The sequence below is a fragment of the Vulpes vulpes genome, chromosome 2 (assembly GCF_048418805.1).
Source record: "Vulpes vulpes isolate BD-2025 chromosome 2, VulVul3, whole genome shotgun sequence".
Taxonomy (NCBI): Eukaryota; Metazoa; Chordata; class Mammalia; order Carnivora; family Canidae; genus Vulpes; species Vulpes vulpes.
The window spans coordinates 86,574,986-86,600,590 of NC_132781.1; the positions used below are offsets into that span (position 1 = coordinate 86,574,986).

At 46.4% G+C, this 25,605-nt stretch overlaps 1 long non-coding RNA gene across 1 annotated transcript in view; it reads right to left on the reverse strand.

Moving 5' to 3' along the window:
• Positions 1–4,095: 4,095 nt before the first annotated feature.
• The window catches only part of LOC140596159 (uncharacterized), a 29,924-nt gene continuing 8,414 nt past the window's right edge, over positions 4,096–25,605 (reverse strand). Inside the window, exons 2-3 of the long non-coding RNA XR_011998175.1 lie at positions 5,027–5,161; positions 4,096–4,292 (exon numbers count right to left, since the gene is read on the reverse strand). This is a non-coding gene — a long non-coding RNA (uncharacterized lncRNA). The remainder of the gene's footprint in view (positions 4,293–5,026; positions 5,162–25,605) is intronic.

Sequence of the window (25,605 nt, forward strand, 5' to 3'; positions counted from 1 at the left end):
AAACGAATCGAAAATATCGAATGGAATCGAATCGAATAGAAAAAATGGATAGAATCGCATCGAATCAAAAAAATCAAATCGAAACAAAAAAATGAAATCGAAACGAAAATAATCGAATCAAAACGATAAAAATCAAATCGAAACGCAAAAAATCGAGTCAAAACGACGAAAATGGAATCAAAACGAAAATAATCGAATAGAAAGGGAAAAAAATGGAATCGACATGAAAATAAACTAATCGAAACGAAAAAATCGAATCGAAATGAAAATAATCGAATAGAAATGATATAAATCGAATCGAAATAAAAAAATCAAATCGAAATGAAAATAATCGAATCAAAACGAGAAAAATCGAATTGAAACGAAAAGGATCGAAGCAAAACGAATAGGATCGAATCGAAATGAAAATAATCGAATCTAAAGCAAAAAATCGAAACGAATATAATAGCTTCGAATCGAATCAAAAAAATCGAATCCAAACGAAAATAATCGAATCCAAACGAAAATATTCAAATCAAATGAAAATAGTAGAATCGAAACAAAAAGAATCGAATCGAAATGAAAAGAATCGAATCGAAATGAAAAGGATCGAATTGAAACGGAAAATTTGAATCGAAATGAAAAAAATCGAATTGAAACGAAAATAGACAAATCGAAATGAAAATAATCGAATCGAAATGAAAATAATCGAATCGACTCAAAAATAATCGAATCAACTCGAAAATAATCGAATAGAAATGAAAATAATCGAATCGAAAGAAAAATAATTGAATCGAAACGACAATAATCAAATGGAAATGAAAATAAGCTTTTCCAAACGAGAATAATCGAATCGAATCGAAAATAATCCAATCAAAACGAAATAATTGAATTGATACGAAAATAATCGAATTGAATTGAAAATTATCGAAACGAAAATAATCGAATTGAATCGAAAATATTCGAATCGAGTTGAAAATAATTGAATCCAAACAAATCGATTCGAAAATAATCAAATTGAATTGAATCGAATCGAATCAAAAAAATCGAATCGAATAAAAAAAACGAATTTTAACGAAAATAATCGAATCGAAAGGAAAAATATTGAATCGAATCAAAAATAATCAAATGGAAACGAAAAAAATCAAATTGAATAGAAAATAATCAAAATTGAAATGAAAATAATCGATCGAAATGAAAATAATCGAATCGAATCGAATCAATCGAATCGAATAAAAAAAATGGAATCGGATCGAATCGAAAAACATCTAATTGAATCGAAATGAAAAGGATAGAATCAAAAAGAATCGAATCGAATCGAATCGGAAATAATTGAAACGAAAATACTCAAATCAAAACAAAAATAATCGAATCGAATCGAATTGACCTCTGGAGGTCCCCAAGACCAGCCTTTAAATCGAAGCTAAATCCCACCTCGGGGTCCCAGTCCCTGCTCCGCTGTGTCAGATATACTTGGACACAAGCTCGAGCTTGTAAATAAACCCTTGTGTGTTTGCATCAGTGTCGGCGTCTCGGTGATTTCTCGGATTCGCAATCTTGGGTACAACAGTCTGAGATAAAAAAAACCAAAAGAAGCTCGGACGCAGGGAGAGTGAACAGAGGGTTCTGAGAGAAGCGGTGGAGCCCCGGGGGTTTGGGGTCTATTCTGTGGAGGCCCCTGCAGACTAGGGGGCGGGATGCTCAGCCCCAGAGCCAGAGGACCCAGCGTCCCCACCCGCATCCCACCCATCAGCACCCAGTCTCAGGGAGCAGCACGGCGCCGCCCACTGGAGGCCAGAGGCGCTGATGCCCACCCCGCCTCTGACCCCGCAGGTGCATCTCCAAGGCAGATGTTCACCTGACAATCAGCGCCAAGTCCCATCACCAGACCCCGCACAGACCACTTGCTGCCACCAAGTTGTCGGACCACAGAGGGTGCAGAGCTTCAGCTCTGCCAGGAAAGTAGGGTCTAGCTTCCTTTGTACTTTGGCCTTTATTTTCATTTATTTTCTTTGATTCTTTTGTATGAACTGCCTTATTTTAATTGTTATGTATGTACCTCATATATTTCTTAAGTTTACTTTCATGGTACTTTAATTGTGTTTCTTATTTTGGGATTTAGAATCTTTTAACAAGCAGGCCAAAATAGTCTGGTGTTTTTTTCTCCTGGGAGAGCAGTTATTATTGTTTTTCTTGGTTTTTCTTTTTCTTCCTTTTCTGGAAAACATAGAGTCACCTCCATAAAGTAACATGAAGTAGTACTCAGAGCCAGGAAGTGCATCAATACGCATATATGATGTCTAACTACAGTTTAAAACAATGATTATAAAGATAGCAGCTGGGCTGGAAAAAGAGCACAGAAGAAAACTAGAAAATCCCTTACTGTAGAAATAAAAGAACTAAAATCTAGTCAGGGCAACGTTAAAAATGCTATAACCGAGATGCAGTCCCAAGTGGCAGTCTTGAAAACAAAAAAGGTTATGGACCACAGAGGCAGACTTAGGGAACTCAGCCACTTATTCAAACAAAAACATTCATATTATAGTAGACTCAGAACATGAAGAGAGAGAAAATGTGGGCCTTGCATAGACATTAGAAATGACAAATACCCACCATTTGCTTCAACGTGGATGGAACTGGAAGGTATTATGCTGAATGAAGTAAGTCAATTGGAGAAGGACAAACATTATATGTTCTCATTCATTTGGGGAATAAAAATAATAGTGAACGGGTATATAAGGGAAGGGAGAAGAAAGGTGTGGGAAATATCACAAAGGGAGACAGAACATAAACACTCTCGGAAACGAACTAGGGGTGATGGAAGTGGAGGAGAGCGGGGAGTGGGGGTGAATGGGTGATGGGCACTGAGGGGGGCACTAGATGGGATGAGCACTGGGTGTTATTCTGTATGTTGGCAAATTGAACACCAAAAAAAGTAATTTATTATTAAAAAAAGGAAGAAAGAAAGAGTGGCACCTGGGTGGCTCAATCAGTTAAGCTTCTGCCTTAGGCTCAGATCATGTTCCAGGTCCCTGTTCAGCAAGGAACCAGCTTCTGCCTCTCCCTCTGCCCCTCTCGCTCATTCTTTTTCACTCCTCTCTCTCTCAATAAATAAATATCATCTTTGAAAAAGAAACAACCAAACAAACCCAGAAGTAAGAGAAATCTCCAATGTAGAAGAATTTCAAACAATTTGTGAAGACATTCCACCCTCAACTTGATGAGCATAGCTTCACACTCTTATGTGTGGAATACACATAGTAACTTCGTTCTACAATAAATACTATGAAAAAGTTAAAAAAATAATAATATAATAATAATAATGATGATAATAATAATAATAATAACGAATCACTTTACTATGGAGAAAGCTGACAAACTCAACCTCAGCAAGATGATCAGATCTGTACTAAGACTGATAAATCATGTTGGTAGTATCTATCCTTTATATGATATAATAAAAATGGAAGCATATCTCTGTATATAATCCACAAAAACAGTTCAGTCATGAGATAAGTGACAGACATGTCCCAACTGAGGGAAATTCTACAAAATACCCTACTTCTCACAGTATTCCAGTTCAACAACAACAAGGAAAGGTTGAAAGACTCTTACAATCCAGAGGAGCCTTAGAAAACATGAACAAATGGAATGTGATATGAGGGATGGTTACTTAGCAAAAACTAAGGAAATCTGAATAATGAATGGTCTTTGGTTAATGCGAATATTTTAATATTGATTCATTAGCTAATGTGTACTGTACTTATATATGATATCAATAATTGGAGGAATTGAGTGCAAGTGCATGAGAATTCTCTGTACTATCTTCTCAATTTCCCTATAAATCTTTGTTTTTTTTCTAGTAAATAAGATTTATTTTGAAAATTGTCTTAAATGAATCAGGCTCCAAGTGTGAAGACATTTTAAGAATAGTCTAATTAACTTTTGCCTTATTCTTAAACAGTGCTTTCGATGGGAACAAAGAAAGAATTATATATCAGAAGGAAAGAAAAACACTTATGAACATGTATAATGTCTCCTCAACCTGAAAAGCAGGAAAGGATAATAAATAGCAAAAAAACAGATAAAAATACTTCTATTACACCATATTGCAAGTGCATTTAAAATTAGCAATGTATAACATTTATTTCCTTGACATTTCTCTTCCAAAGAGTTCACAGTGCTTCAGGGTCAGTTGAAACAGGGGAAGAATCTCAGGGAAGAATCCTTCACATAATAATAGGACCATTGGTGATAATGTCTCTCAGTTCTCTCCAAATCCATAAGGATGCATTTCCTGATGAGTGACTGAGCTGTGAAGAAAGAGATGAGAAACCCTCAGTCCTCTGATTACTTGTGTCAAAATATTTTACCCATAGTACTATGGAGAGTAAATTATCCTCATTAATAGGAAATAAGTTTCAGATTGGAATGACAGCAATCAGATGGGCAGAGAAAAAACGCTTTGACTCCCTCTTCATCTTTTAAAGACAAAGGAGAGCTTTTCTATATACAAAGTCAGTTGTCAAGATAGCCTTAGGGAATAAGAGTCTGGAGCATGGAATCCCGCTGCACAGCCCGGATGCCCACGCTCCAGGTCTTCCTGATTCCAAATCCCTGGGCCTGTCCCCCAACACAGGCTGCCACCAGAGGTCATTTGCAATTGCTCTCTTAGGAGATCGGGGGAAGGGGGAAGGAGCTAGATAGGATGGGATAGGATGCGTGGAGGCTAAGAAAATTAAGGCATTCCACTTTAAGTCCAGCCTTAGCACACCTCCAGCCATCCCAGGCCCCTGTGAAGAAGACCTGAAATTTACATTACTTCACTTACAGGAAAAAAACAAAAGTTTACAGGTTAATATCCTAGAAAGCCCCACATGAGCATAAGAACTGAGCCCAGGCCAAGGGCAGGAATCCCCTATTGGAATAAGAACAGAGCTCAATGCCTTTGAAGGCCCCATATCAAAATGTAAACAGAACTTGAGGAATTGCTCCAGCCCCTCTGGAGGTCCCTGAGACCAGCCCTTAAAACGAAGCTAAAACCCACCTTGGGGTCCAAGTCCCTGCTCCTCTGTGTCCGGTGTACTTGGACGCAAGCTTGAGCTTGTAAATCACCCTCATGTGTTTGCATTGGTGTGGCTTCTCTGTGGTTTCTCAGATTCCCAATCTTGGGCACAACACTCTGAGATAAAAAAACAAAACCAAAAGAAGCTTGGACACAGGCAGAGTGAACGCAGGTTTCTGAGTGATGCGGCAGAGATCCGGGGGCCTGGGGTCTCTTCATTGGAGGACCCTGCAGAATGGGGGGTGGGATGCTCAGCCCCAGAGCCAGAGGACCCAGCATCCCCACCCGAATCCCGCCCATCAGCAACAGGCTTAGGGAGCAGCACGGCGCCGCTTGCTGGAGGCCAGAGGCGCTAACGCCCACCCTGCCTCTGACCCCGCAGGTGCATCTCCCAGGCAGATGTGCACCTGACAATGAGCGCCAAGGCCCACCCCTGACCCCGCACAGACCACTCGCTGCCACCACGTTGTCGGACGACAGAGACTGCAGAGTTTCAGCTCTGCCAGGAAAGTACGGTCTAGCTTCCTCTGTACTTTGTGCTTTATTTTCATATATTTTCTTTGATTCTTTTGTATTAATTGCCTTATTTTAATTTTTATGTATGTATACCATATAGATTTCTTACGTTTACTTTCATGGTACTTTAATTGTGTTTCTTATTTTGGGATTTAGAATCTTTTAACAAGCAGGCCAAAATAATCTGCTGTTTCTTTGGGGAGGGCAGTTGTTATTGTTTTTCTTGGTTTTTCTTTTTTTCCCTTCTTTCTTTTCTGGAAAACATAAAGAGATGGAGAAATTCACCTCCATACAATAACATGAGGTAGTACTCACAGCCAGGAAGTTCATCAATACGCATATATGATGTCTAACTACAGTTTAAAACAATGATTATAAAGATAGCAGCTGGGCTGGAAAAAGAGCACAGAAGAAAACTAGAGAATCCCTTACTGTTGAAATAAAAGAACTAAAATCTAGTCAGGCGAACATTAAAAATACTATAACTGAGATGCAGTTCCAAGTGAAAGCCTTAAAAACAAGAAAGATTTCGGACTACAGAGGCAGACATAGTGAACTCAGCCACTTATTAAAACAGAAACATTCATATCATAGGAGACTCAGAAGATGAAGAGAGAGAAAAGGTGGGCCTTGCTCAGCCATTAGAAATGACAAATACTCACCATTAGCTTCAACGTGGATGGAACTGGAAGGTATTATGCTGAGTGAAGTAAGTCAATCAGAGAAGGACAAACACTGTATGTTCTCATTCATTTGGGGAATGTAGATAATAGTGAAAGGGAATATCAGGGAAGGGAGAAGGAATGTATGGGAAATATCAGAAAGGGAGACAGAACAAAAAGACTCCTGACTCTGAGAAATGAACTTGGGGTGATGGAAGTGGAGGAGGGTGGGGGTGAGGGTGAATGTGTGATGGGCACTGAGGGGGGCACAAGATGGTATTAGCACTGGGTGTTATTCCATATGTTGGCAAATTGAACACCAAAAAAATTAATTTATTATTAAAAAAAGAAAGAAAGAAAGAAAGAGTGGCACCTGGGTGGCTCAATCAGTTAAGCTTCTGCCTTAGGCTCAGATCATATTCCAGGACCCAAGGCAGGCTCCCTGTTCAGCAGGAAAACAGCTTCTCCCTCTCCCTCTGCCCCTCTCGCTCATTCTTTTTCACTCCTCTCTCATTCAAAGAAATAAATATCATCTTTGAAAAAGAAACAACCAAACAAACCCAGAAGGAAGAGAAATCTCCCATGTAGAAGAATTTCAAACAATTTGTGAAGACATTCCACCCTCAAGTGGATGAGCATAGCTCCCACTCTTATGTGTGGAATACACATAGTAACTTCCTTCTACAAAATATATTATGAAAAAGTTAAAATAATAATAATAATAATAATAATAATAATAATAATAATAAAGAATCACTTTACGATAGGGAAAGCTGACAAACACTACCTCAGCAGGATGATCAGATCGGTACCAAGACTGATAAGTCACATGATAGTATCTATTCTTTATATAATAAAAATGGCAGTATATCGCTGTATATCCTCCACAAAAACAGATCAATCATGAGACAAATGAGAGACATGTCCCAACTGAGGGAAATTTTACAAAATACTCTACTTCTCAAAGTGTTCCAGTTCAACAACAAGGAAAGGCTGAAAGATTGTCACAATCCAGAGGAGCCTAAGACAACATGAGGACAAATACAATGTGATATGAGGGATGGTTACTTAGCAAAACTAAGGAAATCTGAATAAAGAATGGTCTTTGGTTAATGCGAATATTTTAATATTGATTCATTAGCTAATATTTGTACCGTACTAATATAAGATATCAATAATTGGAGAAATTGAGTGCAAGTGCATGAGAATTCTCTGTAGTATCTTCTCAATTTCCCTATAAATCTTTGATTCTTTTCTAATCAATAAGATTTATTTTGAAAATTGACTTAAAAGAATCAGGCTCCAAGGGTGAAGCCATTTTTAGAATAGTTTAATTAACTTACGCCTTATTCTTAAAGAGCTCCTTCGATGGGAACAAAGTAAGAATTTTATATCAGAAGGAAAGAAAAACACTTATGAACATGTATAATGCCTCCTCCACCTGAAAAGCAGGAAAGGATAATAAATGGCAAAAATCAGACAAAAAACTTCTATTTTAAAAGACACCATACTGCAAGTGCATTTCAAATCAGCAATGCAGGCATACCTGGGTGGCACAGTGGTTCAGCGCCTGCCTTTGGCCCAGGGCATGATCCTAGAGACCGAGGATCAACCCCACATGGGGCTCGCGGTGCATGGACCTGCTTCTCCCTCTGCCTGTGTCTCTGCCTCTCTCTCTCTCTCTGTATGACTATCATAAATAAGTAAAAAATAAAAAAAATAAAATCTTTAAAAAAATACAAAAATAAAAAAATAAAATAAAATAAAATAAAATAAATAAAATAATCAGTACATAACATTTTTTCTCTGACATTTGTATTCCAAATAGTTCACAGTGTTTCAGTGTCAGTTGAAACAGGGGAAGAATCTCGGGAAGAATCCTTCACATAATAATAGGACCATTGGTAATTGGTAATGATGTCTCTCAGTTCTTTCCAAGTCCATAAAGATGTATTTCCTGATGAGTGACTGAGCTGTGAAGAAAGAGATGAGAAACCCTCATCCCTCTGGATTCCTTGTGTCAGAATATTTTAACCATGGTACTACGGATAGTAAATTAACCTTATTAACAGGAAATACATCTCAGATTGGAATCTGAGCAATCAGATGGGCAGAGAAAAACGCTTTGACTCGCTCTTCATCTTTTAAAGACAAAGGAGAGCTTTTGTATGTACAAAGTCAGTTGTCAAGATAGCCTTAGGGAATAAGAGTCTGCAGGATGGAATCCGGCTGCACAGCTGGGATGCCAGCGTTCCACGTCTTCCTGATCCCCAAACCCTGGGCCTGTCCCCCAACACATGCTGCTATGCTGAAGTCATTGCAATTGCTCCCTTAAGAGCTCCAAGGAAGGGGGAAGGAGCTAGATAGGATGGGACCGGACTCGTGGAGGCCGAGAAAATTAAGGTGGTTCGGGGCCCCGGGGCTTCTCAGTAGGGAACACGGGGCTTCTGAGGCCAGGGGGAGCAACAGCAGCCAACAACACAAGGCTACATGGTTGGGTACTGGCGATGACCCCTGTGCCCCCACCCCCGGGGCCTCGGGGAAGAGGAGGCCACTAGGATAGGGCCTCCAGGGGTTGCCATGACAGCTGAACCCCAAATGGGGTGAGTGATGGCACCCTGGGAAGCAGGGGGCTGGGGTGAGGGCAGGAAGGGGACCTGGGTGCCAGGCAGCATTGCCGTGGCTGGAGCAGGACACACATCGATCCGATGGGGGTCGGATGGGTCAGGGCGACACCCACATTCGGTGCTTTATATATTTCTAAATTCTATGCATTTTATTTGAGACAATTTGCAATTTGTAAACATACATAGTATGATGACCCCCAGATAATGTCCCCGGTCCAGCCAGGGCCCTGCACTGACCACACGGGGCCCCAGGGGCAGGTGCCACAGCAAACCCCAGACTGGGGTCACCTTTATCTGCAGACATCTCTGTGGGCAACTTAGAGAAAGGGGATATCTTGTGTCCGCCGGCCCGACACGCCATCCTCCTCATTCCCCACACCCACACCATCCCACTACATCATCATCCCCCATAGCGTCCCCCCTACATCATCCCCCTCACATCCACACAGCCCCACACAATCCCCACCCACACTATACCCCAACACCATCCCCCCTACACCATCCCCATACTCCACCACCATCATACCCCTGCCCCCACACCATCCACCCCCACACCATCGGCTCCCAGCAAGGACCCAGTGCAGCTGCCCCCTGTGGGACATGCTCAGCCTCCCTGGGGTTCTATGGATACCCTGCTCCCATCAGAAACACGGGTGTCCCATTGAGTAGCCAGGGGTTGCAGGGAGGAGGGGAGGCAGGGAGCCCCGCACAGTGTGGGTGCAGGTGGGTGGAGCAGAGGATGCACTGTGCCCTGCCCCCTCCCACTGTCGATCCTGGAGGGCGGCACACCCTGCACAGGACACCAGCCCCTAACCCAGAGGGACCCGGGTTGTCCTGGCCCCGGGCTCTGTGGGTGCTGGGGTGATTTGAGCCCCCCTGCAGGCCCAACACAAAGGCTAATGGGATCCAGCCCCCCATGGCCCTGGGCAGGCCTGGATTCTGGTCCCTGGGCATACCCCACAGATCCAGGTCGCTGACCTAGGGCAGCCCTGGGGATCCCGGGACACCCCAGGGTGGGGAGAGCAGGGGTAGGCCAGTGGGCCACACCCACACCCACACCAGGAGGCAGGCTCCTCCAGGTGCTGAAGCCCCAGGGGGCCCGAAGCCGGGGTCCAGCTGCCCTGTGGTGACCAAGCACAGGAGCCCATGAGCTGCAGGTCCAGGTCATCTCTGCTGTCCTCAGAACCGTCTCTCAGGCTGAAACCTCAGGACACACGCCCCCACCCGGAGTCCAAAAATGGTCCCAGGTGGGGGACTGCAGCACTCACCCCCCGACCCCGTATGATTCTTGCCCTCCCTTAAAGGACAGAAAGGTCTCCGTCCCCAGGGGAAGGCTCTGACCCGTTTTCTGTGGAAAATCAATAAAGTGGTGTGGTGCGAAAATGCACAGCCAGCCCGTTTCTGTGTCTCCCAGAAATCTGTGCCAGGAGGGTGGGGAGACCCCCAGATAGGAGGACGGGGCACCACCCAGGCCCCAACCACCCCCTGTAGGTGCGCCGCCAGGCACACACAGCTGACATCCCAACGTGCCCTCCAGGGGCGGCCAGACCCCAGGTCAGGACCCCACAGACTTTTCTGGGACTCAGCCTGTGCCCCGTGGGTCAGGAGGGGCTGGGACAGAGTGACATCCAGGGAGCCTCAAGTCACCAGGGTCTGTGAAAAAAACTACCTGGGAGGTCTGTGCTCCCTCTGTCAAGGGGGCTGGGGCTAGCCAGGTTCCGGGGCAATTCCTCCCCTCCCCGCATTCCCGTGCCTGTGTGCCTGGGGCACAGAGGGCCTGCGGGGCGGTCAGCGTGGTCCTGGAAGGGAAGTCAGGATAGCAGGCTCTTGTGTTGTGCCAAGATTGCGAAACCGAGAAACCACTGAGGAGCCGACACCGATGCAATCACACGAGGTTTTATTTACACGCTCGGGCTTGGGTCCAAGTGCACCTGACACAGTGGAGCAGGGACTTGGACCCCGAGACTAAGAGGCACAGCAGCTTTATAGGGCCAGTGGCCCATGGGATACGCAGAAAGTTGCACAGTCATGTAGATCCAAACCCAGGTGGCCGATTTAATTACACCTTACCCTATTGTATCCACTTGAGCTGGCCTATTACTGTGGTCAGAATTGGCGCCCAGTTTTGGTGGGTACAAAGCAGGGTTACATTGTTATGAGAGGATTTCCGATTAGGGTGTGCCCAGCAGCTCCTCTAGGGTGGGGCAGCGCCTTAAGCAATAAGCAGGTCATGTGGGGGTCATAGGGGAGGTGGCAGGTGTAGCACAAAATGGAATCAGTCCTGCTCTCCTTGTCCATGGGTAGGGGATTTTTGTTAAATTTCGTGGGTCCTACACTTGCAGCTCACTCCCCTGGTCACCCTCACCAGGTGGACAGTGGGTGCACACCTTGTGGTGCTGGATCGCTCACACCAGAGTGTGGAGGGCACCCTCTTCGGCCTAGTGAGTAGGGGCTGGGTGAGCATGGGGTGAGCATGCCTGAAGGCCAGGCAGCACCAGGGCTGCTGGAATGTGGCGGAGTCAGACCTTCCAGCTCAGCTAACCCTACAGTGGAAAGTCACTGCAGGAGCGAGCCCCGGGTCGGCCAGGAGAGCCCAGCTGGCCACCCAGCGCCAGCACCAGAAATGATGATGTGCCAACCCTTTCGGCATTTGGGTGACCCAGTCAGAGGATCAGATAGCTGCACGTGATAGCTGCATGTGATAGACACACACACCCCAAAACCAACAAAAGTCGGAATACCCCCAATGTTGTCAAACAGCAGCCGGATGGTTAAATACACGACGCTGTGCTCCTCAATAGGATACATGGAAGACGCTATGAGCCAGGATGCAGAGGTGCTGGAGGCACGGAGATATGCCTGTTGGGTTCCAAGAAGGAGCACAGAGGGGCAGGAAGCATCCTACGGAGCGGGGGGGCCCTCTTAGGAAAGGACACCAGGTCCCTGTGAAGGCTAAGGATGGTATAATCTGTCCTCCTCTCTTTCAGCTTCTGGTTTTCTTCTACATGCCATTTTCCTCAATCATAATAGCAAAATTTTATTTTATTTATTATTTATTTATGATAGTCACACACACACACACAGAGAGAGAGAGAGAGAGAGAGAGAGAGAGAGAGAGAGAGGCAGAGACACAGGCAGAGGGAGAAGCAGGCTCCATGCACGGGGAGCCCGACATGGGATTCGATCCCGGGTCTCCAGGATCGTGCCCTGGGCCAAAGGTAGGCGCCAAAATGCAGTGCCACCCCGGGATCTCCTATTTTATGTGTTTAAATTTCTTTTTATTGGAGTCCAATTTGTATGAATTCTTTCTTCAGCAAGGGTGTCATTCAGGATAGAAGGAGAGATAAAGAGTTTCACGGACAGGCAAAATATAAAGGTGTTCATGACCATTAAACCAGTCCAGTAAGAAATTTTAAGAGGGACTCTTCTAGTGGGGGAAAAAAAGAGACCAAAAGCAACAAAGGCTAGAAAGGACCAGAGAACATCACCAGAAACACCAACTCTACTGGTAACACAAAGGCACTTAGTTCATATCTTTCAATAATCACTCTGAATGCTGATAGGCTAAATGCTCCAATCAAAAGATATAGGGTATCAGAGTGGCTTAAAAATCATGATCCGGGATGCCTGGGTGGCTCAGGGGTTGAGCCTCTGACTTTAACTCAGGGTGTGATCCTGGAGTCTGGGATCCAGTCCCATATTGGGCCCCTGGTGGGGAGCCTGTTTTTCTCTCTGCATCATTTTCTGCCTCTCTCTCTCACTCTCTCATAAATAAAATCGTTATTAAAAAAACAAGATCCATCTGTATGCTGCCTACATAATGCTCACCTTAGACCTATAGACACCAGCAGATTGAAAGTCAGGGGAAGGAAAATCATCTATCATGCTAATGGACATCAAAAGAAAGCTGGAGGACTCATACTTATATCAGACAAACTAGATTTCAAATCAAACCCTGGGGTACATTTGGTGGCTCAGTGGTTGAGCATCTGCCTTTGGCTCAGGGTGTGATCCTGGGATCCCAGGATCAAGTCCCACATTGGCCTTCCTTTGGGGAGCCTGCCTCTCCCTCTGCCTATGTTTCTGCCTCTGCTTCTCTGTGTATCTCTCATGAATAAATAAATAAAATATTTAAATTTCCAAAAAGAAAGAACAAATACTGTAAGAAGAGATGAAGAAGGGCATTATTTCATAATTAAAAAGACTCTCTATCAAGATCAGACAACTAAATATTTATGCTGCCAACAGGGAGTACCTAAATATAGAAACTAATTAACAACAAACGTACAGGAACTCACTGATAATAATACAATGACAGGGGATTTTAACACCACTTATGGCAATGGACCGATCGACTATGCAGAAAATCAACAGGGGAACAATAGCCTTGACACACTGGACCACAGCGACTCAACAGATATAGTCAAAACATTTCATCCTAAAGCAAAATACACATTCCTTTCAAGTGCACATGGGACATTCTCCAGAACAGATCATATCATGGGCCACAAATCAGCCCTCAACAGGTACAACAGGTACAAGAAGGTTGATGTCACACCCTGTACATTTTCGGACCACGACGCTATGAAACTCGAAGTCGACAGTAAGAAAAAAATTGGACAGACCAAAAAAACGTGGAGATTTTGAACATCCTACGAGAGAATGAATGGAGCAACCAGGAAATTAAAGAGAAAATTTAAAACAAATGAAAATGAAAACATGTTTCTCCAAACCTCTGGAATGTAGCAAAGGCAGACCTAAGAGGGAAGTACATAGCAATACAGGCCTACCTCAAGGAACAAGAAGTCTCCAATACACAACCTAACCCTACACCTAAAGGAGCTGGCAAAGGAATAGCAAACAAAGCCTAAAGCCTACAGAAGAAGGGAAAAAATAAAGATGAGAGCAGACATAAACAATACAGAAACCACAAAACAGTCGAATGGAATAACGAAACTAAGAGCTGGTTCTTCAAAATAATTAATAAAATGGATCAATCCCTAGCCAGCCTTATCCACGAGAAAAGAGACAAGACTTAAATAAATAAAATCACAAATGAGAGAAGAGAGATCACAATCAACACCAGAAAAACAAGACAATTATAAGGGAAAACTATGAAAGACTATACGCTAACAAACTGGGAGACCTGGAAGAAGTGGACAAATCCCTAGAAATGTGCAAACGAGCAACACTGAAATAGGAAGAAACAGAAAATGTGAACAGACCCATAACTAGCAATGGAATTGAATCAGCAAGGCACCTGGGTGCCTCAGTGGTTGATCATCTGCTTTGGCTCAGATCATGATCCGGGGTCCTGGGGGATCAAGTCCCACATCTGGCTCCCTGCATGGAGCCTCATTTTCCCTCTGCCGATACCTCTGCCTCTCTGTGTCTCTCATGAATTCATAAATAAAATCTTTAAAAAAGAAAAAAGATAAAAAGACGAGAAAGGACCCAAATAAAATCACAAATGAGAAAAGAGAAATAACAACACTAGAGAAATACAAAGGTTTATAAGAGAACATTATGAAAAATTATATGCCAGCAACCTCGAACCTGGAAGAAATAGATCAATTCCTAGAAATATATAACATAGCAAAAATAAAAAAGGAAGAAATAAGAAATTTGAACAGACAGATAACCAGCAAAGAAATTGAATCAGCAATCAAGAACCTCCCAACAGGAGACGCTTAGATCAATAGAACAAAAGGGAAAGCCGAAACAAGATAGAAACCTGTAACTCTATGATCCATTAATCGACAACAAGGCAGGAAGGAATATCCAATGGCACAAAGCAGTCTCTTCAACAAACCCTAACCCTGACCCCAGGATAAGAACAAATGGTGTTGGGAAAACCAGGCAGCCACACGCAGAAGAATGAACCTGGACCCCTCTCTTATACCATATAAATTCAAAATGGACGAAAGACCTAAATGTGAGACCTGAAACCATAAAAAGAAGAAAAGATAGGCAGCACCGTCTTTGACATTGGCCATTGGATCTTCTTTCTAGAAATGCCTCTGAGGCGAGGGAAACAAAAGCAAAAATACTCTTGGGGCTTCATCAAATTGAAAAGCTTCCCCAAAGTGAAGGAAACAACCAAAGCTCAAAGGCAACATACAAAACGAGAGGAGATATTTGTAAACAACACATCCAATAAAGAGTTAGTATCCAAAACACATAAAGCAAATATAAATCTCAGATCCTAAACACAAAGTATCCAACTGCAGATGGGCAGAAGACATGAATGGACTTTGTCTCTGGCAAGACATCCAGATGGCCGCCAGACACACGGAAAGACACTCAGCGTCACCCATCATCAAGGAAATGCAAACCAAAACCACAATGAGATGTCACCTGACAGCCGTCAGAATGGCTAAAATTAACAACACAAGAAATAATAGGTGTTGGTGAGGCTATGGAGAAGGGGGAGCCCCCTTACACTCCTGGTGGGCATGCGAACAGGTGCAGTCACTGTGGAAAACAGTGTGGAGGGTCCTCGAGAAGTTCAAAGTAGAGCTACCCTACAATTCCAAAACTGCACAGCTAGGTATTTACCCCGAGGATACAAAAGTAGTTTAGTAGATTCGAAGAGGGACACGCAGCCCACTGTTTGTAGCAGTGTTATCAACAACAGCCAAACTGTGCATACAGCCCAGATGTCCATCGGCAGAGGAATGGGCAGAGACGATGTGGTAAATATACACACTGCGACATCACTCGGTCATCTGAAGGGATGAAACGAAGCCATTTACAATGACGTGGGAGAAGTGGAAAGGACTTATGCTAAATGAACTCAGTCAGAGAAAGACAGATACCAAATACCATACAATTGCATTCACATGTGAATTTTAAGAAACCAAACAAACTGGCAAAGGGGCGGAGGGGGGGATGAGAGAAGCAAACCAGGAAACACACTCTTAACCACAGAGAATAAACTAATAAATACCAGAGGAAGGTGGGGGGGATGGGGAATCAGGGGATGGGAATAGTGGAGGGCACCTGTGACCAGTACCAGCCGTTGTATCCAAGGGTTGAATCACTATGTGGTAGACCTGAAACTATATCATACTGTGTTTACAAACAGGAATTCAAGTAAAACTTTAAAATGATAATTGGTAGTATTGATGAAACATGAACGCACAAGAGTTATCTTGTGCAACTGAAAATCCACATAAAGAGTATTTAGAGCCACAAATCCCCTCCTTAGCTCAGCTCAGGAGAAGCCTGCCATGTCTTTTCTGACCCCAGCAGAAGCCTGGAATTGATTCTCTGGGGAGGCCACTGACTTGGTGGACTCAGGCAATCTTTGAACCCAAAACCTAAATAGAGTGCATAAAAGTATACCGCCGAATATACTAGAGTCCCAGTGCAGGCACATGCCAAGACCGAAATCTAACCGTACACAGACATAACCCTAACCCTACACTTAAGCCTAATGTTAACCTAACCCTGAAACAAGACCTATCACTAATCGAAAACCAAACACAAACCCCAAGACCGAAACACATTCACTGAACCTTCCTGCCAACCCTCACCCTAACTTCTAAACCTATTCTAAACCCTTAACCCTGACCCCTACCTTAAATCTAACCCTAACCCTAACCTCTAACTCTAACCTTAACTTAATGGACTCAAATCCTATTCCTAACCTTAACCTGTACCCTAACGCTAACCCTGTAATATTAACCCTATCTCATACCCCAAACTGTACCCTAACCCTACCCTAAAACTAACCCCTAACCCACTCCCTAACCCTATCTCTTACCCTTTTCCAAAACCGTACCCTGACCCTGACCTGACCCTAACACCTACCCAAACAGTAACCCTAACCCTAGCCCTAACCCCTATCCTAACCCTAACCCTCGCCCTAACCCCAAACCTAGCCCTAACTTTAACCCTAACGCCTAACCCTAACCCCTAACCCCAACTCAGAGCCTAACCCCTAACCCTAACTGCAAACCTAAGCCCAACCCTAACTCTAACCATAACCCTAACACCAACTCTTAACCTCCTGCCCTAATCCCTAAAGCCTAAACCCTAACCCTAACTCTAAATCCTGTGCCTAACCCTAACCCTAACCCCTTTCCCTAATCCCTAACCCCCACCCTAACTCCTAACCACTGACCCTTACCCTTTTCCCTCCCCCTAACCTCTAATCCGTAACCATAAGCATAATCACTAACCCCTAACATCTCACCTAACCCTAACCACCAACTGCTGCCTCTCCCCTGACCCTACCATTCATTCTACCCATTCACTTACCCTGTGGTTCTGAGGATCCCTTCTGATGTGGACGTGGCCCCCAACGGCACCTCCAGAGTCCTCCAGGGGGTCCTGAGGAAGCCGGGCTCCTGTGAGTGCGGACGTGGGCCCACGTGTTCCTGAGTCATAGTCAGCGGGTGCTGAGGAGGCCGGGGCTCCTGTCACCGTGGATGCGGCCCCCAGGTTCCAGAAGCCTCAACCTATGTCCTGAGGGGCCCGGGAGCTCCTGCCAGAGTGGACGCGGGCCCACCTCTTCCTGAAGCCTCCCCGCGGGTCCTGAGGCGGCCCAGGGGCTCCTGTCAGCGCGGACGCGGGCCCACATCTTCCTGAAGCCTCACCGCGGGTCCTGAGGAGACGGGGGCTCCTGTCAGCTTGAACGCGGCCCAGGGTCCCCCTGACGACTCCCCGCGTGTCCTGTGACGTCCTCCTCAGGCCTCCCGAGCACAGGCAGGCTCCTGTTAGTGCAGGCGGAAATGGCCTACTGCGCATGTGTGCCCCCTGGGCGGGGCTCCAGCTCGGGCGCCCCCTGCGGGAGGCTCAGGCACTGCAAGAGGCCGGGCAGGAGGCAGCTTGCCTCCGCCAGGGCCGCACCTGCCTCCTTCCAGGCTCCAGCTGAGGCCGTGAGCTTCGGAATCATCTCACTGAAACGGAGCCCAACACCGGCTTCCCAGAAACACTTAAGGACAATGAATGGAGCCCACAGGACGCAAAATGAAATGTGGACCAGACTTTTACCACGTCCTACAAAACTCACTCAACCCTCTTCCACTGGGGCAGCCGCTCTGGAAACAGTTTGGAGGCTCCACAGGAAGTTACAAATAGAGCCACCCTGCGACCGGCAGGTGCACAGCCTGGAGCTCACTCCGAAGATACAGATGCAGTGAGACTTGGGCACCTGCACCCCGATGTCCACAGCAGCCGGGTCGACAGTAGCCACACTGTGGGAGGAGCCTCGGTGCCCTCGGGCAGATGATGGATAAAGAGGATGGGAGATAGATGATGGTCATGGATGATAGATAGATGATAGGAATGGTACTCAGCTATCAAAGAGAAGGAAATCTTGCCATTTGCAATGACGTGGATAGAACTAGAGGGATCGTGTTAAGTGAAATAATTCAGTCGGGAAAGAGAATCACCATGTGGTGCCATTCATAGGAGGAATTAAAGAAGCAAAGCACATGAACATCTGTGAAGGGAAGCATAAACAAATAGGATGAAAACAGATGCAGGAAATACACACTCTTAATCATGGGAAACAAACTGAGGGTCGCGGGAGGGGAGAGGGGGGATAACAGGGGACCGGCATGAAGGAGGGCACCTGACATCATGAGCACTGCTGTTTTCTCCAACTGGTGAATCCCTGAATTCTTTCTCTGAAAGTATAATACACTATACGTTAATTAATTGGGTTTAAATTAAATTAAGTTAAAAAAATCAGTTGTATCAGAGCCCATTTCCTTCTGGACTCTCTGTTCTGCTCCTTCAGCTTATGCCGGGACCACCCCCTGTGGGTCTGGTTTGTTTAAGTCAGCGCAATGCCTCGTCCATGGCCCAGCCCAGGCCTAGAACTCACGACCTTGAGATCAGGACCGGAGGTGAGGGCAGGAGTTGGATACTTAACCAACGGAGCCAGCCGGGGGCCTGAGAACCACACTGCTTTCTCCTGTGTCTCTGTGACATCGTTTGAAAGAGGAAAGTGCTGCGTCCCGCTCTGTCCTGCTTCTCCTATACTGATTTGCTGTCCGGGGTCATTTGTGGGGGCAGATGGATGTTTTGGGGTTTTTTTCCTATTTCTAGGATCTGCCACCATGGTTTTGATAGGAATGACATTGAAACTGAGGCTGGCTTCAGGAACTGCGGACATTTTCACAAGATGAGGCTCCCACCCCACGAGCCCAGGACGGCCTGCCAGGGCCACAAGTCTTGTGCTCCTTTGGTTCAGTCTCATTATTTATTCTCTGTGATGCTCCTGAGAAGGGAGTCATGTCCTTCATTTCCTTCCTGAGTGCTCATTGTCGGGACGCAGCAAGGCTACTGAGCTCTGTAGGGTCAGTTTGTGTCCCGTGACCTTACTGAACTCACTCCTTAGTTTTAACAGGTTTTGGTGGAGGCTCTCGGGTTTCCAGTTTCTAGTACTGCATCTTCAGCAAATAGGGACAGTGTGACGTCCCCCTTCCAGGTGTGGAACCTTTCCTGTTTCCTGTCTGTTGACTACATTAGGACTTCCAGCGCTGAGAGGGGACCTCCTTGGCTTGTTCCTGCTCAGGGGAGATGATTTCAGGTTTTCACCCTTGAGGATGACTTCAGCTGCGGGCCTTCCTAGCGGCCTTTATTCTGTTGATAGACATTTCCTCAAAACCCACTATGCTTTCGATGTTGTATTTTGTCAAATGATTTTTCTGCAACTCTTGAGAGGATCCTATGCTTTTTGTCCTTTCTCTTCTTTTCTTTTTAAAAAAGATTTTATTTACATATCCTTGACAGAGAGAGAGAGAGGCAGAGACACAGGCAGAGGGAGAAGATGGCTCCATGTAGGGAACCTGACGTGGGACTCGATCCCGGGACTCCAGGATCCCGCCCTGGGCCGAAGGCGGGCACTAACCTGCTGAAACATCCGGGCTGCCCCATGTCCTTTCTCTGGTTAATGTGATGGATCCTGCTGACCAATGGACAGAGGGGCCGTGGGTAGTACATGGGCAACATAGATGAACAATAGTAAGAGCTATAAGCGTATAGTTCTCAAATAAATAAGTTACAGAAATTTAGAAAGTACAGCCTAGGGAATAGAGTCAGTACTGTTGTGACAACTTTGTACGGGGACAGACGGTGACGCCACTTCTCGTGGGGGGAGCTGAGTAAGGCACAGAATTGTCAAGTCACTAGTTGTAGCCCTAAAACTACTGTCACATTGTGTGTTGACTGTACTTCAATAAATATCAAGGAAAAGGGGTTTCTGGTAGGACTCCCGGTGGGTCCGTGAAAGGAATTTACACGGTCGTTACACACACACGAAGTCACCTCGGCAGAGGAGATAAAGATGCTCGCATGTCTTCATGTTAATTTTTAGAAGATTTACTTGAGACAGGGTGCAGTGGGGAGAACAGAGGGAGAGGGGGAACCTGGAGCGGACTCCTCACCCACCGGAGCCCAAGCCCCACGTAAGGCTCCATGCCACAACCTCGAGATCCTGACCTGAAGCAAACTAAAGAGTCAACGTGGAACCGACTGAACCACTCAGGAGCCCCTCAAATGTTAAGTGCAACCCCATGCTGTGAACTCTGGGGTCGGGGGGACGTCTGTGACCCCCTGTCTGCCTAGAAGGGCAGAAGGCCTGCAGGGCCCGAGGATGGGCACTGAGGATGTGTGAGGCTGCCTGCATCCCCTTCCCACCTGGCATGGGGACAGAACCCTCCCCCGTGACCCTCAGCCTTCAGGGTGAAGGGCCAAGTGCTGATTGGACCCTGCCTGCCCACAGTCATGATGCGGGACCCCACTGTGGGCGGAACTGTGCCGCCCCCGGGGTTCCACTGCTGCCTGGCGCTCACTGTGCATCTGCAGACCTTCGGAAGCACTCGGGCTCCGGATCTGGCTCACAGCGACCCGACTCTCCCGCTCTCCCCAGTAGCTCAGTCCTCCCACTCTCTTCAGTACCCCAACTCTCCCACTCTCCCCAGTACCCCGGTGCATAAAGAGGAGGCGCTCACACAGCGACAGGTCACAAGTGAGTGGAGGCTGATGCCTGCTCCCCGGGGGCCACTCTGGGGCCTGTGGTTCCAGGTGGGGGCGCTGGCCTCCAGGGCTGGGGTCCAAAACAACCCGACCCCAATCCGATGACCCTGAGCAGCTCCTGCAGCCCTTCCACAGCCCCACAGGGTGAGGGCGGCCCGTAAGGCCCTGTCCAGGGAAGGAGGCTGCAGTTGCAGTTCGGCAGCTCCCCCAGGACCCACGCTCCCCTGTAAGCCCTATGCTGTGCAGGGAGACCCAATACAGGACCTTTCTAGCCCATCCTAGATGCATGGACCCCGACAGGGATGACACCCGCCTGCCCCACCCTGTGGACAGAGACGGACTGTCAGGGCCTGCTGGATCCCCCTGACCGGTGAGCAGGCTTGCTCTTCACGCACTGGAACCCGGAGTCCCTCATGCTCCCCCCAGACCCCCCTCAGGATATTCACGCATCCTTGCCCTCAGGGTGGGGAGTTTGGTCGCACTCTGGTTGACATCAGGTTTTAATTTTGATGGAGTCCAGTCCGTTGCTTTCTCCCCTTGGTCGTTGTGCTTGTGGAATCTAAGAGAAACCTTCGATCTCCCCCGGGCTGGGAGACATCACCCCGAGCATCAGATCGGCAGTTCCCCGGAGCCTCTTGGGTCCTCCGCCCATGTGCTCCTGATACCGGGGTGGGAGCGCTCTGTGATCCCAGTGTGACGGCGTATCCTGGGACAGTGGCTGGGAAGGTGGATTGTAGCTGGGCAAGCGACAGACAGGCAGTGAGGGCCTGTGTGTGATGTTCTGGCCCAGTCTGTGCCCCTCAGGGCTCTGGGGTTGTCTCTGGCTCTGGTCAGACAGAGGGGGACCTGCCCACGGGGAGCACCAGGACGCATGGGTCCTCGGAAGGTTTTCATGCGCCGTCATTCTGGGATGTGTTTGGATTGCAGCACCGTGCAGGAGGACTCAGAGAACCTACTGGCCTTGCAAAGGGCCAATATTGTGGCCCAGTACCATCAGGTGAGGACCAGAAGGGACCATAGACAATACACACTCACGATAGGGGAGACCATACGATCAGAGCCAAGGATGAGTCAGGTTAGCCCAGACAAGGACCATAGTCACCAGGAACAAGTGAGACCCTGGGGATGGTCCTGGTGTCAGTAGCAACTAAGGGTCCATCCTGGATCCTAGTCATTGGTAGCTGACGAGCCCAGTCACCAAGTACGGTGAGGCCCAGGTGGGAACCACAGTCACCAGGTCCAGATGAAGTCCACAGCTACCATGTCCAGGTGAGGCCTGGGTGGGGACCAGAGTCACAAGGTCCAGGTGAGGTGAAGGTGGAGACCACAGTCACCAGGTCCAGGTGAAACCAAGGTGGGGACTACAGTCGCCAGGTCCACATGAGGCCCGGATGGGGACCAGAGTCACTAGGCTCAGGTGAGGCCCAGTTGGGGACTAGAGTCACCAGGTCTGGCTGAGGCCCAGGTGGGAACCACCTTGATAGAAATGCGAACTCTTCTCACTGTAGCATTCCAGCTGTTCTCTCTTTAAATCTCAGGCCGAATTCATAGGTTTTCAGGATGATTTGAAAGTTAGCTAGGTCATTTGGTGGGGACAGGTGACTTGGGGACCCTACTCTTCGGCTGTCTTGCCCCTCTGACAGGGACATATTTTTAGCAATGAACAGTAAAGTCCGTTTATTAAAAGTTGTTATTAATTTGTGCAAACAAACTTCTGTCGGCTTAAAGCAACTGTGAATCACACATATCCACACTGGCTAGAAAATTTTGTTAACCTGAGTATCTAGATCATTTTCATTATGTGAGCAATTTCTTTCCAAAACTAATTCCCAAAGGAAATAGGACAATGTGACAAGAGAAACAGCCAAGCAACATGAGAAAAAAGAAACCGACAAAAAAACGCTAAACATTTTTTCTCAGGATGAGAGAGATCCTGATCGAGTAAGGTTTTTTCACCCTGCCCTGAGAGAAACCAATTCCCTGACTCAGATGCTTCAGAGGAGAACTGGGTTTCTGATCCAGTAAATCGTGACTGTCTCTGGCACTTGGTTCCCACAGCTGTGGATGTGGCCTCAGACCAGCTCGGTGGTTTCCAGGCTGCACTTGGAGGAGTTGGAAGGGCTCTGAACATGCACCTTACGGGCAGCCTGGGATCCATACCCTACAGCTTTTAATTGATAGGTACACCAACTCACATAAAACTTTGTTAGAAAGAAGTCAAATTGGGGATCCCTGGGTGGCGCAGCGGTTTGGCGCCTGCCTTTGGCCCAGGGCGTGATCCTGGAGGCCCGGGATCGAATCCCACGTCGGGCTCCGGGTGCATGGAGCCTGCTTCTCCCTCTGCCTGTGTCTCTGCCTCTCTCTCTCTCTCTCTGTATGACTATCATAAATAAATAATAATAAAAAAAAATTAAAAGAAAGAAGTCAAATTGTGTGTTTTAAGAAGAATTGAAAACGGGCAGCCTGGGTGGCTCAGCCGTTTAGCAGTGCCTTCTTCCCAGGGCGTGATCCTGGAGACCCAGGATGGAGTCCCACTTCAGGCTCCCTGCATGGAGCCTGCCTCTCCCTCTGCCTGTGTCTCTGCCTCTCTGCCTCTCTCTCTCTCTCTCTCTCTCTCTCCCTCTCCCTCTCCCTCTCCCTCTCATGAATAAATAAATAAAATATATTTTTAACAAGTATATTGCAGGGCAGCCCCGGTGGCTCAGCGATTTAACGCTGCCTTCAGCCCAGTGTGGGATGCTGGAGATGCAGGATGGAGTCCCACGTCAGGCTCCCTGCATGGAGCCTGCTTCGCCCTCTGTCTGTGTCTCTGCCTCTCTCTCCCTCTCTCTCTCAAATAATAAATAAATAAATAAATAAATAAATAAATAAATAAATAAATAAATAAGAAAATGTATATTTCAGCTATATTTGTAGCTATATTAATAAAGTGTGTTGTTTTTACATTTTACGGTGACTGGACCTAGCAAGTCCACACAACAGCCATCCCTTCTAGACAGTGTTGCGGGACAGGCGGTATTATTTCCTTTTTATAGATGAAATTGATGACCTCGAGCACATGCGGTTCCTTCCCTTTCTTTTTTCTGTTCAGAATATACGAGCTATAAGTGAGTAAATTGCAAGAAACCCACTTCCGGGATCAACACCTCTACTTTCCTCACATGATTTTAACATTTTTCTCAATTCTGAACTCCTTATCTATCTTACTACTCCTTTTCAAATAACTTAGGATACGTTTTCCCAGGACTTGTTTAGAGAACCAGTTCCCTAAGTATGAATCAGTGACCTGAAACAGACCCAGCATACACAGATTCTCCTATTTATTCATCACCCATCCGTTTCCAAAAGAAGTCTATTTGGCCTTCTATATGGCAGGTACAGAGACAGGCTCCATCCCCACCGGGTATCGATCTATGTCCCAGAGGACTACCTGCAGTCTTAATGCTCGTTTCTGAGGGCAAAACAAGCAAGTCCACAGTTCTCCTTCATACTTCCCCAGCAGACCCTTGGGTTCTCTCCACAGAGTTGAACTGTTACCGAGTCATTGATTGTGTAGGTCAGGCACAGAGCAGCATTGCCATCCAAAACAAAAAGGAGGAAAAAGGAGTTTGGAAGTAATTGGGTCTCACAAATCGTGCAGAGGGCACATTGAAACTGTGACAATGTTTCTTAGTGCACCTTTTCTCAGAGCCACATCTCTCCTGTTCTTGACTGAGGGACAGGAGAGTCTAGGTAGGGAGAAATAGGTAGGGGGCTACAGATTCAGGCTCACAAAGATCCTAAGGATGCTGAGATGTAAGGAAACCAGAAATAAAGAAACAAACGAGACCACCCTGTCCCAGGTATGGGTAGAGAGGGTCTTTTTTAGGACAGTCCTCTGTGCCCAACAAAGAATAACCAGACTCTAAAAAGAAGTAAACCGTTAAAGATGTTATCACTAGTCCTTACTCAAGCCAAGACATCCCAAGAATGAGAAGGCCACAAGCTCCCTGATCACTTCTAAATGAAAAACTGTCAGTGGAGGCCCATGTGGGCAACCCAGCCTGGGCCCCTCCCACTCCTGAGAGCTTTCTCGGTATCCTTGCTTAATAAACTCCTGTCGCTTTACTTACTCTTCTTTGTCCACCAGATTCATTCTTCGACTCCGTGAGACAAGAACCTGACTTTCTCACTTCATTCCGCCTGCTGCACTTCTCTTACCCAAGCTCCCTGGGAAATTACTTCATTGGCTTAATCCCATCTCACTCTCCTCCTGCCTCATATCCTTTGGATTCTTCACCACCAAAGGCCAAGGAACCAAGAGATGCAGGGAGGGAGAGAAGACCCAGGTGATAGGGGGAACTAAGGCCAAAGAAATATAGATTAAAATTACATCTGCTTTTTTAAAAAAAAAGATTTTGTTTATTTACTCATGAGAGACACACACACAGAGAGAGAGAGAGAGAGAGAGAGAGAAAGAGGGGCAGAGACAGAGACAAAGGGAGAAGCAGGCTCCCTGCGGGTAGCCCAATGTGGGACCCCATCCTAGGACCCCAGGATCATGCCCTGAGCCAAAGGCAGATGCTCAACCACTGAGCCACCCAGGCATCCCTACCATTACATTTCCTAACAAACTTGCAGTCCATAAACAAATACTTGAAACCGACAGAGTGGGACATTCTTCAAAGAATTCACAGCTGCCTGAATGTTAATGCTTTGCTAGAGGCCAAAAGCAACATTTGTTTGCTGATAGCCAGACCTCCAGGATCCTGTAAATCTTTCA